Raw genomic sequence first — 12,529 nt, 5'->3', positions numbered from 1 at the left:
TCCATTTTTTTAAATGAAACGGGGTGTTTGAAAATATTTGAATTTCATTTGGGAAAATATTTCCAAATTCTGAAACTTTATGCAACTCAATGATTTTCGCGAGAGAAGATAAAATGACTTCTTCAAATTTTATGAAATATGAGTTGGGAGTTTAAAAGGATCAAATTCAAAGTCCTTTTGGAAATTATTTCAACTTGGAGTTATTTGGGTTTTATTCAAATTATTTTTCTCCAAAAATAAAATATACGGAAAATAGGGTAACATGATTCCCTATAATAGAAAATTGGAGAGAAATTAATTTGAAATCATTTTGGCATTTTTAAAATGATTTTTAGTGGGTTTTATTGTATCAGTAGCATTGTTTGTTTTATTCAAATTTTTGTAGATTTTATTTAAAGTTATAAAAATGTTCACGTTGTAGAAAATTGTTTTCTGAAATTTTTGATATATTATATGCCTATATAATATTTTTATTTGTTTTGTCTTTATTATTTTTGTTTGTCTGGAAAATCGTTATTTAAAAAAAAATTCCTCCCCGCCGAACCGGGCCGGCCCAGCCAACCGGGCCAGGCCGCGGCCCAGCCCCGCGTCGTCCCCGAGCTGGTGACGCTCTCCGCCTGCCGTACGCCGCCGTGCCACCATGCGAGCAGTCCCCGATCCGGACTCCTCTCGCCGCCTTACCCCTCCTCCACGCCTCCCGAGGTCGCCCCCTCCTTAAATAGAGCGCCTCGCCGCCGCGCCGCTCTCTCCTCGCCGCGCCTCCCGCATCTTGCCGGAGCCACGCCGCCTTTTGCGTCGCCGCCACCTGCGCAACCGTCGCCGCCGCTCGCCTCTCCTCGCCGCCAGCCGCCGCCGCCCTCCACCACGCCATAGCCCCCGCGTCGCCGCCACTGCTGCTGCCCCGCGCCGCTCTCCGCCGCCGGAGCCGCCGCCTCGCTGCAGCGCCGGAGCCGCCGTCTCACCGCGCCACCCCGCCAGAGTTAACCGCCGCCGCCGCCGGACTTTTCCCTCGAACCGGTATAAACCGAATTAACCTGTCCCGGTTTTTCTTCGTTTTTTTAATATATATAGATCGGTTTTTCTTTTAGATCGGTTTTTATATTTTAGGTTAGTTATTTTGCGAGCGTTCATTAGCTAGGGTTAGGCAGCGAACGGATTCGTTCGTTACCGTTCTGTAATGAACGTTCGGTATTTAGTTTTTTTCCTTTTTCCTTTTAATTTCGGCCAGGGAACTATCTGTGATGATTTTATTTACAGATTAGTCCCTGATTTTCAATCGATCATTACTTTTCGCTCGTTTATCCAAATCCAACGAAACCAATGGCCACTTCTTCGTTATGATCCCCTCTATCCCGTAAAACAACTTAAACATGTTTTTGAGAGTTTTAAAATTTGATTTCAAACAAATTTAGATTCAAACTTCGTTTGATCATAACTTGAGTTTTATAAATCCGATTTAGTTGATTGTTTTTGCTTATCGAAGCTCTTGACCTAAACTTTCTGATAAGGCCAAATTCACATAATTTTGGTATTGTTAGAAATTGTTCTATGTTGCAAGAGTTATTTGCTTGGTTTTGAAGCTTTCCGAATTGTTTTGTTCGTACTTTTCGATCTTTTGAGTGATTGCTTATGTGTGGTTACTATTGCTTGCTCACGATAGATTGACCGGGGTGTGACGAGTAGAACTATCAAGAGTGTTGAGTGCGAATCATCTTCATCAACATTGCAGGCAAGTTCACACTTTGATCATATCCCTTTCATACCCAGTTTTTATGCATTAGTTTCACCGTCAAACATTGCATGGTTAGGAATTGATAACATGTGGGTATCGGGAAGTAGTTGATGAGGTAGGAACCTATTGCCCTGCATTCAAACCTTGGGAGTTACTATATGTTATGCTTATATTGCCATGCTATGCTCGTAGACGTGGATTGGGTTTGAGTGTATCCATGACAGATGTGAGATTGTTAATTAATGGTTCAACTTAAGGTGGCAACTTTAATACACATCTGGGTGGATTGAGGCACCTGGGGAACCCAGTGATTGCCTGTATTTTTTTGGAAATCCCAGGGTACCGTGTGATTCTCCTATGGACTGCCACCCAGGCTCAAAGGGATCATAAGATTTTTCATGCTAGAAACTTCCGTGTGCAGCCACGAGCTATTACGGGCTCTAGCATAGTTGATTAAGTCGGTTGAACTCTTACAGTAGTAGACTAGCAGATGTAGGGGATGTAGGTGTACCGGTCTACCCATCGTAAGGTGCTAACGCTTCTGAAAGACTGTGTCTCGGTCATCCGTTTCTCAAACACCTTGTAGTGCGAGAAATCCATCGGAGGAGATCGAGTCTTGTGGGGAAAAGTGCACAAACCTCTGCAGAGTGTACAAACTAATCATGATTAGCCGTGTCCCCGGTTATGGACATCTTGAGTATCTGGTTCTTGGATTATCATATTGATCTCATCACGTTACTTAAATAATTTGTTGGGTTGTTAATCATTACTTTTAATTGGGATTGAGAGGGGGTTTACCTTCTCAATATTTTCCAACCAACTTTGTAGTTAAACAAATTATATTCCTTTGCAGTAGGGAAAAATTGGCTTTTCGCAAAAATATTATAACCATAGAGCTTTTCCACCAGCCATATATGCATGTAGTGATAGCCATATTTCAGCATTGCTCTATGGTGTGAATTTTCCAGTACATTCAATGTACTGACCCTTTGTGGCTGCAATGTCTCATGTTGCAGGACTTCTTTCGACGAGTAAGTGATACGTTAGGGTTACGATTTTCTACACTCAACTTTGCCGTTGGTGTTGATGGGAATCCACAACCTTGTTACTTCCGCTATTTGGATTGAGGTAATAATATTTACGTTACTTTATACATGTGATTTACCTCTGTTATAAATCCTCGAGTACTGTGTGTGTCAGCATACCGATCCAGGGATGACACTTAAGCACAGAGACTTGACCGTCTGAGGTCGGGTCGCTATAGGAAATAAGCTAACAACAGAAATTAGTTGTCAACTATTTGTGAATAAACAATATCAAAGACATAAATATGGTTGAGAAACTCACATAATGGTATAACTGGAGGCATCTGCACATCGACCCAGATGTCGATATTACCTTCAATATCATCTTCTGGACGAATATCAAAAGTGATAACCATATGAGGCTCAAATGCATAAGTCTTGCATAGTGTTTGCCAAGTTTTGCATCCAAAATAGGTGTAGTCGTCTGCGTTTTATAATTTTGCGTGGAAAATACAACCATGCTCGGCTTTAAGTAAACTCTCTTTACCTCCATAGTACGACTGAAACCTATCTTATCCAAGACAAAAACTCTTGCATGGCAGGGGATACGCTAGTAGAATAGTAAAAAAATTTAAATTATAAGTTGAAGCAAATGAAGCACATGTCATGCTTAATTACAAAAAGACTTGTCGTTGTGACTTACTGTATCCACTTCGAAGTTCTCGTCCAGCTTGATGCTGAAGCGCCTATCATCATCTAGGAAGATTCCGTCGCACAGGCCGTGCTCGTCTTCGCAGTATTTGCAAATACCGAAATCCTTTTCGTCGTCAGACATTTCCTATGTTCATAGTTGAAACATTAATTGAAAATCGATCGAAGACAACTACCAGGATACTCAACACAAAAATCCGGGGCACCTAATATTTCCTACATATTCTGGCACTAGTCATGCCAAAATTCATGGAAAAATCCGGCATGACCTTTGCTAAAATAGGACATATCGAGCGCCTGAAATTTGCTGGAACGGAAATGAATCAACACTCCGGCAAAACATAGGCCACTCGGAGGTGTAACCTGCAAACATGACCGGCCACTTGGGCAAGCACATATCCATTTCAAAATATCTTATAGGACTCATATTGACATGAGCATTCAATAAGCAAAACCAAATCATAAAATAAATAAGTATTCAAATTGGCATGCATTCAATAAGCAAAAGTAAATCATCTCATGCGTCTGTACATCATCGAATAGTATCACTAATACATCCCGAATAGTATCATACATATAACATCACTAATACAACTAAAACCCTAGCGCACGATGGGTATCGGCGCGGGCGGTGGACACCCAAAGAGAAGGAACCATCACAGGATCATAGCTCCAGTGAGATCCCTCGAGAACCTGCCAGGTATTGGAGAACATGTGCTCCAACGCAAACAAGTAGCGACGGACATGCACGTCCTCCTCGCTGACACGGTGATGTACCACCTCCGCGGGGTCCTCAAGCCTCTGCACCATCACTGGCCCACGCGACCGCCACCAAAGAAGGTTCGGGTCAACGATGGGCTGGCTCCTCACCAAGCTGCGCCCCCCGGTAGGTAGCGCCTCCCAGTACCAGCCCGGCGGAGCCCAGTCCCGGACATGGCCCATCTGGTCAAGTAGGTGTCCTCCGCCGAGTCGACGACGAGGATGCGGGATAGGCATCGTCGACGTCGATGCGGGAAAAATTGCTTTAACTAAAAAAATAACAACAAGTTCTTACTAACTAGTTCTATTAATTCAACTAGTTCTTACTAAAAATAAACTTACTATACATAAAAATAAACTAGTACCTAATTAGTACCTAGTTCTTACTAACTAATTACTACCTAGGAACTACTGCCCTAATTACCATCTAATTCGATGAACCTAGGGGTGGAAAGTGGTAGCGGATATTCCAATTATCCAACTTAAAAGTGAAATAAGTGGTCAAATTTTACTCGTTTTATTATGCATTACAATAGTGTTTATTCATCATCTAAGAAAACATCCGAGCCGCATCTGTATCCGATAACATCCACATCTGATTCATTTCCACCCATAGATGAACCCTAACTAATTTGATGCAACTAAAATTTGAAGAACCCTAGCTAGGCAGAGGTAGGCGAGTGCCTGCGGCGAGGGAGGGGCAGGCGGCATCGAGATCGGGGTCAAGGCTCGGGCGCGCGGCGGAGGGCGGCGTCAAGGTCGGGGTCGGGAGCGGGGTCGGGGGCGGCGTCGAATCCGGGATCGGGGCGGCGTCGAGGGTGTGCGAAGAGCGACGGGAGAGCGCGCGGCGGCGGCGACAGCGGAGGAGTTGGATTTGGGGGAAGTGGCCGTGGAGAAGAACGACCGTGCGGTTAAGTCAGAAGTTGCAGTAGCGCGTTCCAGGAAGTGCGCTGCTGCTAAGCTAGCTACAGCGTTTTCCTCGATACGCGCTACTGCTATTCCTTTCTCTTTTCCCCCCTTTTTCATTTATTTTTCTTCACATTTTATTTTTTTCCTTTCACCTTTTTCATTTTCATTTACTTTTCTATTTGCTTTCCATTTAATTTTATTTCCTTTAGCAGCAGCGCATTTCATCGTAAACGCGCTGCTACAAAGCAAGTAGCGGTAGCGCGGTTCTACGTAGATCGCTACTACTATGTGTAGCCTATCGGCTAGGCCGTGGGAAATTTAGTAGTAGCGCTTTTATCTTCAGGCGCGCTGCTGCTACAATTGTATCTGTAGCATAGTTTACACCAGCGCGCTACTGCTACTTAGCACCAGCGTGCTTTTTTAACACGCGCTACAGCTAAAGTTCTGTCTATAAGGTTTTCCCTAGTGGTGGCATAAACTCAAGTAATATGATATAAACCCCATCTTTTTATCCTCGATGGCAACAATACAATACGTGCCTTGCTTCCCCTGCTGTCACTAGGAAAGGACACTACAAGATTAAACCCAAAGCTAAGCACTTCTCCCATTGCAAGAAAGATCAATCTAGTAGGCCAAACCAAACTGATAATTCGAAGAGACTTGCAAAGATAATAAATCATACATAAAATAATTCGGAGGAGATTCAAATATTGTTCATAGATAATCTTGATCATAAACCCACAATTCATCGGATCTCGGCAAACACACCGCAAAAAGAATTACATCGAATAGATCTCCAAGAAGATCGAGGAGAACTTTGTATTGAGATCCAAAGAGAGAGAAGAAGCCATCTAGCTAATAACTATGGACCCGAAGATCTATGGTAAACTACTCACACATCATCGGAGAGGCTATGATGTTGATGTAGAAGCCCTCCGTGATCGATTCCCCCTCTGGCGGAGCGCCAGAAAAGGCCCCAAGATGGGATCTCACGGGCACAGAAGGTTGCGGCGGTGGAAATAGGGTTTCGTGGTGCTCCTGGATGCTTTTGGGGTATATGGATATATATAGGAGGAAGAAGTAGGTCGGTGGAGCTGCGAGGGGCCCACGAGGGTGTGGGGGCGCGCCCAGGGGGCAGGCGCGCCTCCCTGCCTCGTGGCCTCCTCGCTTCTTTCATGACATACACTCCAAGTCCTCTAGATCATGTTTGTTCCAAAAATAACTCTCCCGAAGGTTTCATTCCGTTTGGACTCCGTTTGATATTCCTTTTCTGCAAAACACTGAAATAGACAAAAAAACAGCAATTTGCACTGGGCCTTCGATTAATAGGTTAGTCCCAAAAATAATATAAAAGTGCTTAGTAAAGCCCATTAAACATCCAAAACAGATAATATAATAGCATGGAACAATCAAAAATTATAGATACATTGGAGACGTATCAAGCATCCCCAAGCTTAATTCCTGCTCGTCCTCGAGTAGGTAAATGATAAAAATAGAATTTTTGATGTGGAATGCTACCTAGCATATTTCTCTAAGTAATTCTTTTATTGTGGCATGAATGTTCATACCCGAGAGATTCAAAATAAAAGTTTAATATTGACATGAAAATAATAATACTTCAAGCATACTAACAAAGCAATCATGTCTTCTCAAAATAACATGGCCAAAGAAAGTTATCCCTACAAAATCATATATTCTGGCTATGCTCTATCTTCATCACACAAAATATTTAAATCATGCAAAACCCCGATGATAAGCCAAGCAATTGTTTCATACTTTTGATGTTCTCAAACTTTTTCAATCTTCACGCAATACATGAGCGTGAGCCATGGACATAGCACTATATGTGGAATAGAATGGTGGTTGTGGAGAAGACAAAAAGGAGAAGATAGTCTCACATCAACTAGGCGTATTAACGGGCTATGGAGATGCCCATCAATAGATATCAATGTGAGTGGGTAGGGATTGCCATGCAACGGATGCACTAGAGCTATAAGTGTATGAAAGGTCAACAAAAGAAACTAAGTGGGTGTGCATCCAACTCGCTTGCTCACGAAGACCTAGGGCATTTTGAGGAAGCCCATCATTGGAATATACAAGCCAAGTTCTATAATGTAAAATTCTCACTAGTATATGAAAGTGACAACATAGGAGACTCTCTATCATGAAGATCATGGTGCTGCTTTGAAGCACAAGTGTGGCAAAAGGATAGTAGCATTGTCCCTTCTCTCTTTTTCTCTCATTTTTTTGTTTGGGCCTTTTTCTCTCTTTTTTTATGGCCTCTTTTTTTTCTTTTTTTCGTCCGGAGTCTCATCCCGACTTGTGGGGGAATCATAGTCTCCATCATCCTTTCCTCACTTGGGACAATGCTCTATTAATGATGATCATCACACTTTTATTTACTTATAACTCAAAAATTACAACTCAATACTTGGAACAAAATATGACTCTATGTGAATGCCTTCGGTGATGTACCGGGATATGCAATGAATCAAGAGTGACATGTATGAAAGAATTATGAACGGTGGCTTTGCCTCAAATATGATGTCAACTACATGATCATGCAAAGCAATATGACAATGATGGAGCGTGTCATAATAAACGGAATGGTGGTAAGTTGCATGGCAATATATCTCGGAATGGCTATGGAAATGCCATAATAGGTAGGTATGGTGGCTGTTTTGAGGAAGGTATATGGTGGGTGTATGATACCGGCGAAAGGTGCGCGGTATTAGAAAGGCTAGCAATGGCGGAAGGGTGAGAGTGCGTATAATCCATGGACTCAACATTAGTCATAAAGAACTCACATACTTATTGCAAAAATCTATTAGTTATCGAAACGAAGTACTACGCGCATGCTCCTAGGGGGATAGATTGGTAGGAAAAGACCATCGCTCGTCCCCGACCGCCACTCATAAGGAAGACAATCAATAAATAAATCATGCTCCGACTTCATCACATAACGGTTCACCATACGTGCATGCTACGGGAATCACAAACTTTAGAACAAGTATTTCTCAAATTCACAACTACTCAACTAGCATTACTCTAATATCACCATCTTCATATCTCAAAACAATTATCAAGTATCAAACTTCTCATAGTATTCAATGCACTTTATATGATAGTTTTTATTATACCCATCTTGGATGTTCATCATATTAGGACTAATTTTATAGCCAAAGCAAACTACCATGCTGTTCTAAAAGACTCTCAAAATGATATAAGTGAAGCATGAGAGATCAATTATTTCTATAAAATAAAACCACCGCCGTGCTCTTAAAAGATATAAGTGAAGCACTAGAGCAAAATTATCTAGCTCAAAAGATATAAGTGAAGCACATAGAGTATTCTAATAAATTCCGATTCATGTGTGTCTCTCCCAAAAGGTGTGTACAGCAAGGATTATTGTGGTAAACTAAAAAGCAAAGACTCAAACCATACAAGACGCTCAAGCAAAACACATATCATGTGGTGAATAAAAATATAGCCTCAAGTAAAGTTACCGATAGACGAAGACGAAAGAGGGGATACCTTCTGGGGCATCCCCTAGCTTAGGCTTTTGGTTGTCCTTGAATTTTACCTTGGAGTGCCTTGGGCATCCCCAAGCTTAGGCTCTTGCCACTCCTTGTTCCAAAATCCATCAAATCTTTACCCAAAACTTGAAAACTTCACAACACAAAACTCAACAGAAAATCTTATGAGCTCCGTTAGTATAAGAAAACAAACCACCACTTCAAGGTACAGTAATCAACTCATTATTTATTTATATTGCTGTTAAACCTACTGTATTCCAACTTCTCTATGGTTCATACCCTCCGATACTATCCCTAGATTCATCAAAATAAGCAAACAACACACGAAAAACAGAATCTGTCAAAAACAGAACAATCTGTAGTAATCAGATTTGTTCGAATACTTCCGAACTCCAAAAATTCTGAAAAACTAGAAAACCTGGAAAATTTGTACATTGATCTATTTCAAAAATAATTGATATTTTATCACGTCCTGTTTAATTTTAACAATTATTTTCGTGAGCACAAAGTTTCTGTCCTTTTTAGCAAGATCAAACAACTATCACCCAAGAAGGTCCTATTGGTTCTACTTGGCACAAACACTAATTAAAACATGAAAACACATCTAAACAGAGGCTAGATGAATTATTTATTACTAAACAGAACCAAAAAGGAAGAAAGAAAAATAAAATTGGGCTGCCTCCCAACAAGCGCTATCGTTTAATGCCCCTAGATAGGCATAAAGGCAAGAATAGATCTAGGTATTATCATCTTTGGTATGCAATCCATAAGTGGCTCTCATAATAGATTCATAAGTCAATTTAATTTTATTTCTAGGAAAGTGTTCCATGCCTTTCCTTAACAGAAATTGGAATCTAATATTCCCTTCTTTCATATTAATAATTGCACCAATCATTCTATGGAAAGGTCTACCAAGAATAATAGGACATGTAGGATTGCAATCTATATCAAGAACAATGAAATCTACGGGCACATAATTCATATTTGCAACAATAAGAACATCATTAATCCTTCCCGTAGGTTTCTTAATGGTGCAATCCGCAAGATGCAAGTTTAAGGAACAATCATCAAATTCACGGAAACCTAACACATCACACAAAGTTTTTGGAATCATGGAAACACTAGCACCCATATCACACAAATCATAGCATTCATGATCTTTAATCTTAATTTAATAGTAGGTTCCCACTCATCATAAAGTTTTCTAGGGATAGAAACTTCTAATTCAAGCTTTTCTTCATAAGATTGCATTAAAGCATCAACGATATGTTTAGTAAAAGCTTTATTTTGATTATAAGCATGAGGAGAATTTAGCACAGATTGCAACAAGAAATACAATCTATTAAAGAACAATTATCATAATTAAATTCCTTGAAATCCAAAATAGTGGGTTCATTGCTATGTAAAGTTTTGACCTCTTCAATCCCACTTTTACCAATTTTTGCATCAAGATCTAAAAACTCCAAATCATTGGGACGCCTTTTAACTAAAGTTGACTCATCTTCAGTCCCATCATTATCAAGATTCATATTTCAAAAAAAATATTTAATAGGAGACACATCAATCACTTTTAGAACTTCATCCCTATTATCATGAAAACTAGAAGAACACGCTTTTACAAAGCAATCTTTCTTAGCACGGATCCTAGCGGTTCTTTCTTTGCACTCATCAATGGAAATTCTCATGGCTTTGAGAGACTCATTGATATCATGCTTAGGTGGAATAGATCTAAGTTTCAAAGAATCAACCTCAAGAGAAATTCTATTCACGTCCTAGCCAACTCATCAATCTTAGGCAATTTTTCTTCAAGCAAAGCATTGAAATTCTTTTATGAAATCATAAGTTCTTTAACACTAGTCTCAAAATCAGAGGGCATCTTATTAAAATTTCGATAAGAGTTGTTGTAGGAATTACCATAATTATTAGAAGAATTACTAGGAAACGGCCTAGGATTAAAGTTTCCTCTATAAGCGTTGTTACCAAAATTGTTCCTACCAACAAAATTAACATCCATAGATTTATTATTATTCTCAATCAAAGTGGACAAAGGCATAACATTAGGATCAATAGGAGCACTCTTATTAGCAAACAATTTCATAAGTTCATCCATCTTTCCACTCAAAACATTAATCTCTTCTATCGCATGAACCTTTTTACTAGTAGATCTTTCGGTGTGCCATTGAGAATAATTAACCATAATATTATCTAGGACTTTAGTAGCTTCTCATAAAGTGATTTCCATAAAACTGCCTCCTGCGGCCGAATCTAAAAGATTTCTAGAAGCAAAATTCAATCCGGCATAAAAATTTTGTATAATCATCCATAAATTCAAACCATGTGTAGGGCAATTACGTATCATTAATTTCATCCTCTCCCAAGCTTGCGCAACATGTTCATGATCAAGTTGCTTAAAATTCATAATATCGTTTCTAAGAGAGATGATCTTAGCGGGAGGAAAATTCTTAGAGATAAAAGCATCTTTGCACTTATTCCATGAGTCAATACTATTTTTAGGCAAAGACGAAAACCAAGTTTTAGCACGATCTCTAAGCGAAAAAGGAAATAGCTTCAATTTAACAATATCGTTATCCACATCTTTATTCTTTTGCATATCACACAAATCAATAAAGTTGTTTAGATGGGTAGCGGCATCTTCACTAGGAAGGCCAAAGAATTGATCTTTCATGACAAGATTCAGCAAAGCAGCATTAATTTCACAAGATTCAGCATCGGTAAGAGGAGCAATTGGAGTGCTAAGAAAATCATTATTGTTGGTATTGGAAAAGTCACACAATTTAGTATTGTCTTGAGCCATCGTGACAAACGATCCAACACACAAGCACACAAGAAGCAAGCGAAAAGAGGCGAACGGAAAAAGAGGGCGAATAAAATGGCAAGGGTGAAGTGGGGGAGAGGAAAACGAGAGGCAAATGGCAAATAATGTAATGCGAGGGATAAGAGTTGTGATCGGTACTTGGTATGTCTTGACTTGACTTGACTTGGCGTAGATCTCCCCGGCAACGGCGCCAGAAATCCTTCTTGCTACCTCTTGAGCACTGCGTTGGTTTTCCCTTGAAGAGGAAAGGGTGATGCAGCAAAGTAGCGTAAGTATTTCCCTTAGTTTTTGAGAACCAAGGTATCAATCCAGTAGGAGACTACACGCAAGTCGCCTCGTACCTACACAAACAAATAAGAACCTTGCAACCAACGCGATAAAGGGGTTGTCAATCCCTTCACGGCCACTTGCAAAAGTGAGATTCGATAGAGATAATAAGATAAATATTTTTGGTATTTTTATGATATAGATTGAAAAGTAAAGATTGCAAAATAAAATAGATTGGAAACTTATATGATGGAAAATAGACCCGGGGGCCATAGGTTTCACTAGTGGCTTGTCTCAAGATAGCATAAGTATTACGGTGGTGAACAAATTACTGTCGACCAATTGATAGAAAAGTGCATAGTTATGAGAATATCTAGGCATGATCATGTATATAGGCATCACGTCCGCGACAAGTAGACCGAAACGATTCTGCATCTACTACTATTACTCCACACATCGACCGCTGTCCAGCATGCATCTAGAGTATTAAGTTCATAAGAACAGAGTAACACATTAGGCAAGATGACATGATGTAGAGGGATAAACTCAAGTAATATGATATAAACCCCATCTTTTTATCCTCGATGGCAACAATACAATACGTGCCTTGCTGCCCCTGCTGTCACTGGGAAAGGACACCGCAAGATTGAACCAAAAGCTAAGCACTTCTCCCATTGCAAGAAATATCAATCTAGTATACCAAACCAAACTGATAATTCGAAGAGACTTGCAAAGATAACAAATCATACATAAA

This window comes from Aegilops tauschii, chromosome 6, assembly GCF_002575655.3.
Source record: "Aegilops tauschii subsp. strangulata cultivar AL8/78 chromosome 6, Aet v6.0, whole genome shotgun sequence".
Taxonomy (NCBI): domain Eukaryota; kingdom Viridiplantae; phylum Streptophyta; class Magnoliopsida; order Poales; family Poaceae; genus Aegilops; species Aegilops tauschii.
The sequence above is the reverse complement of the archived record's forward strand: the minus strand, read 5'-3'. Positions refer to the sequence as shown.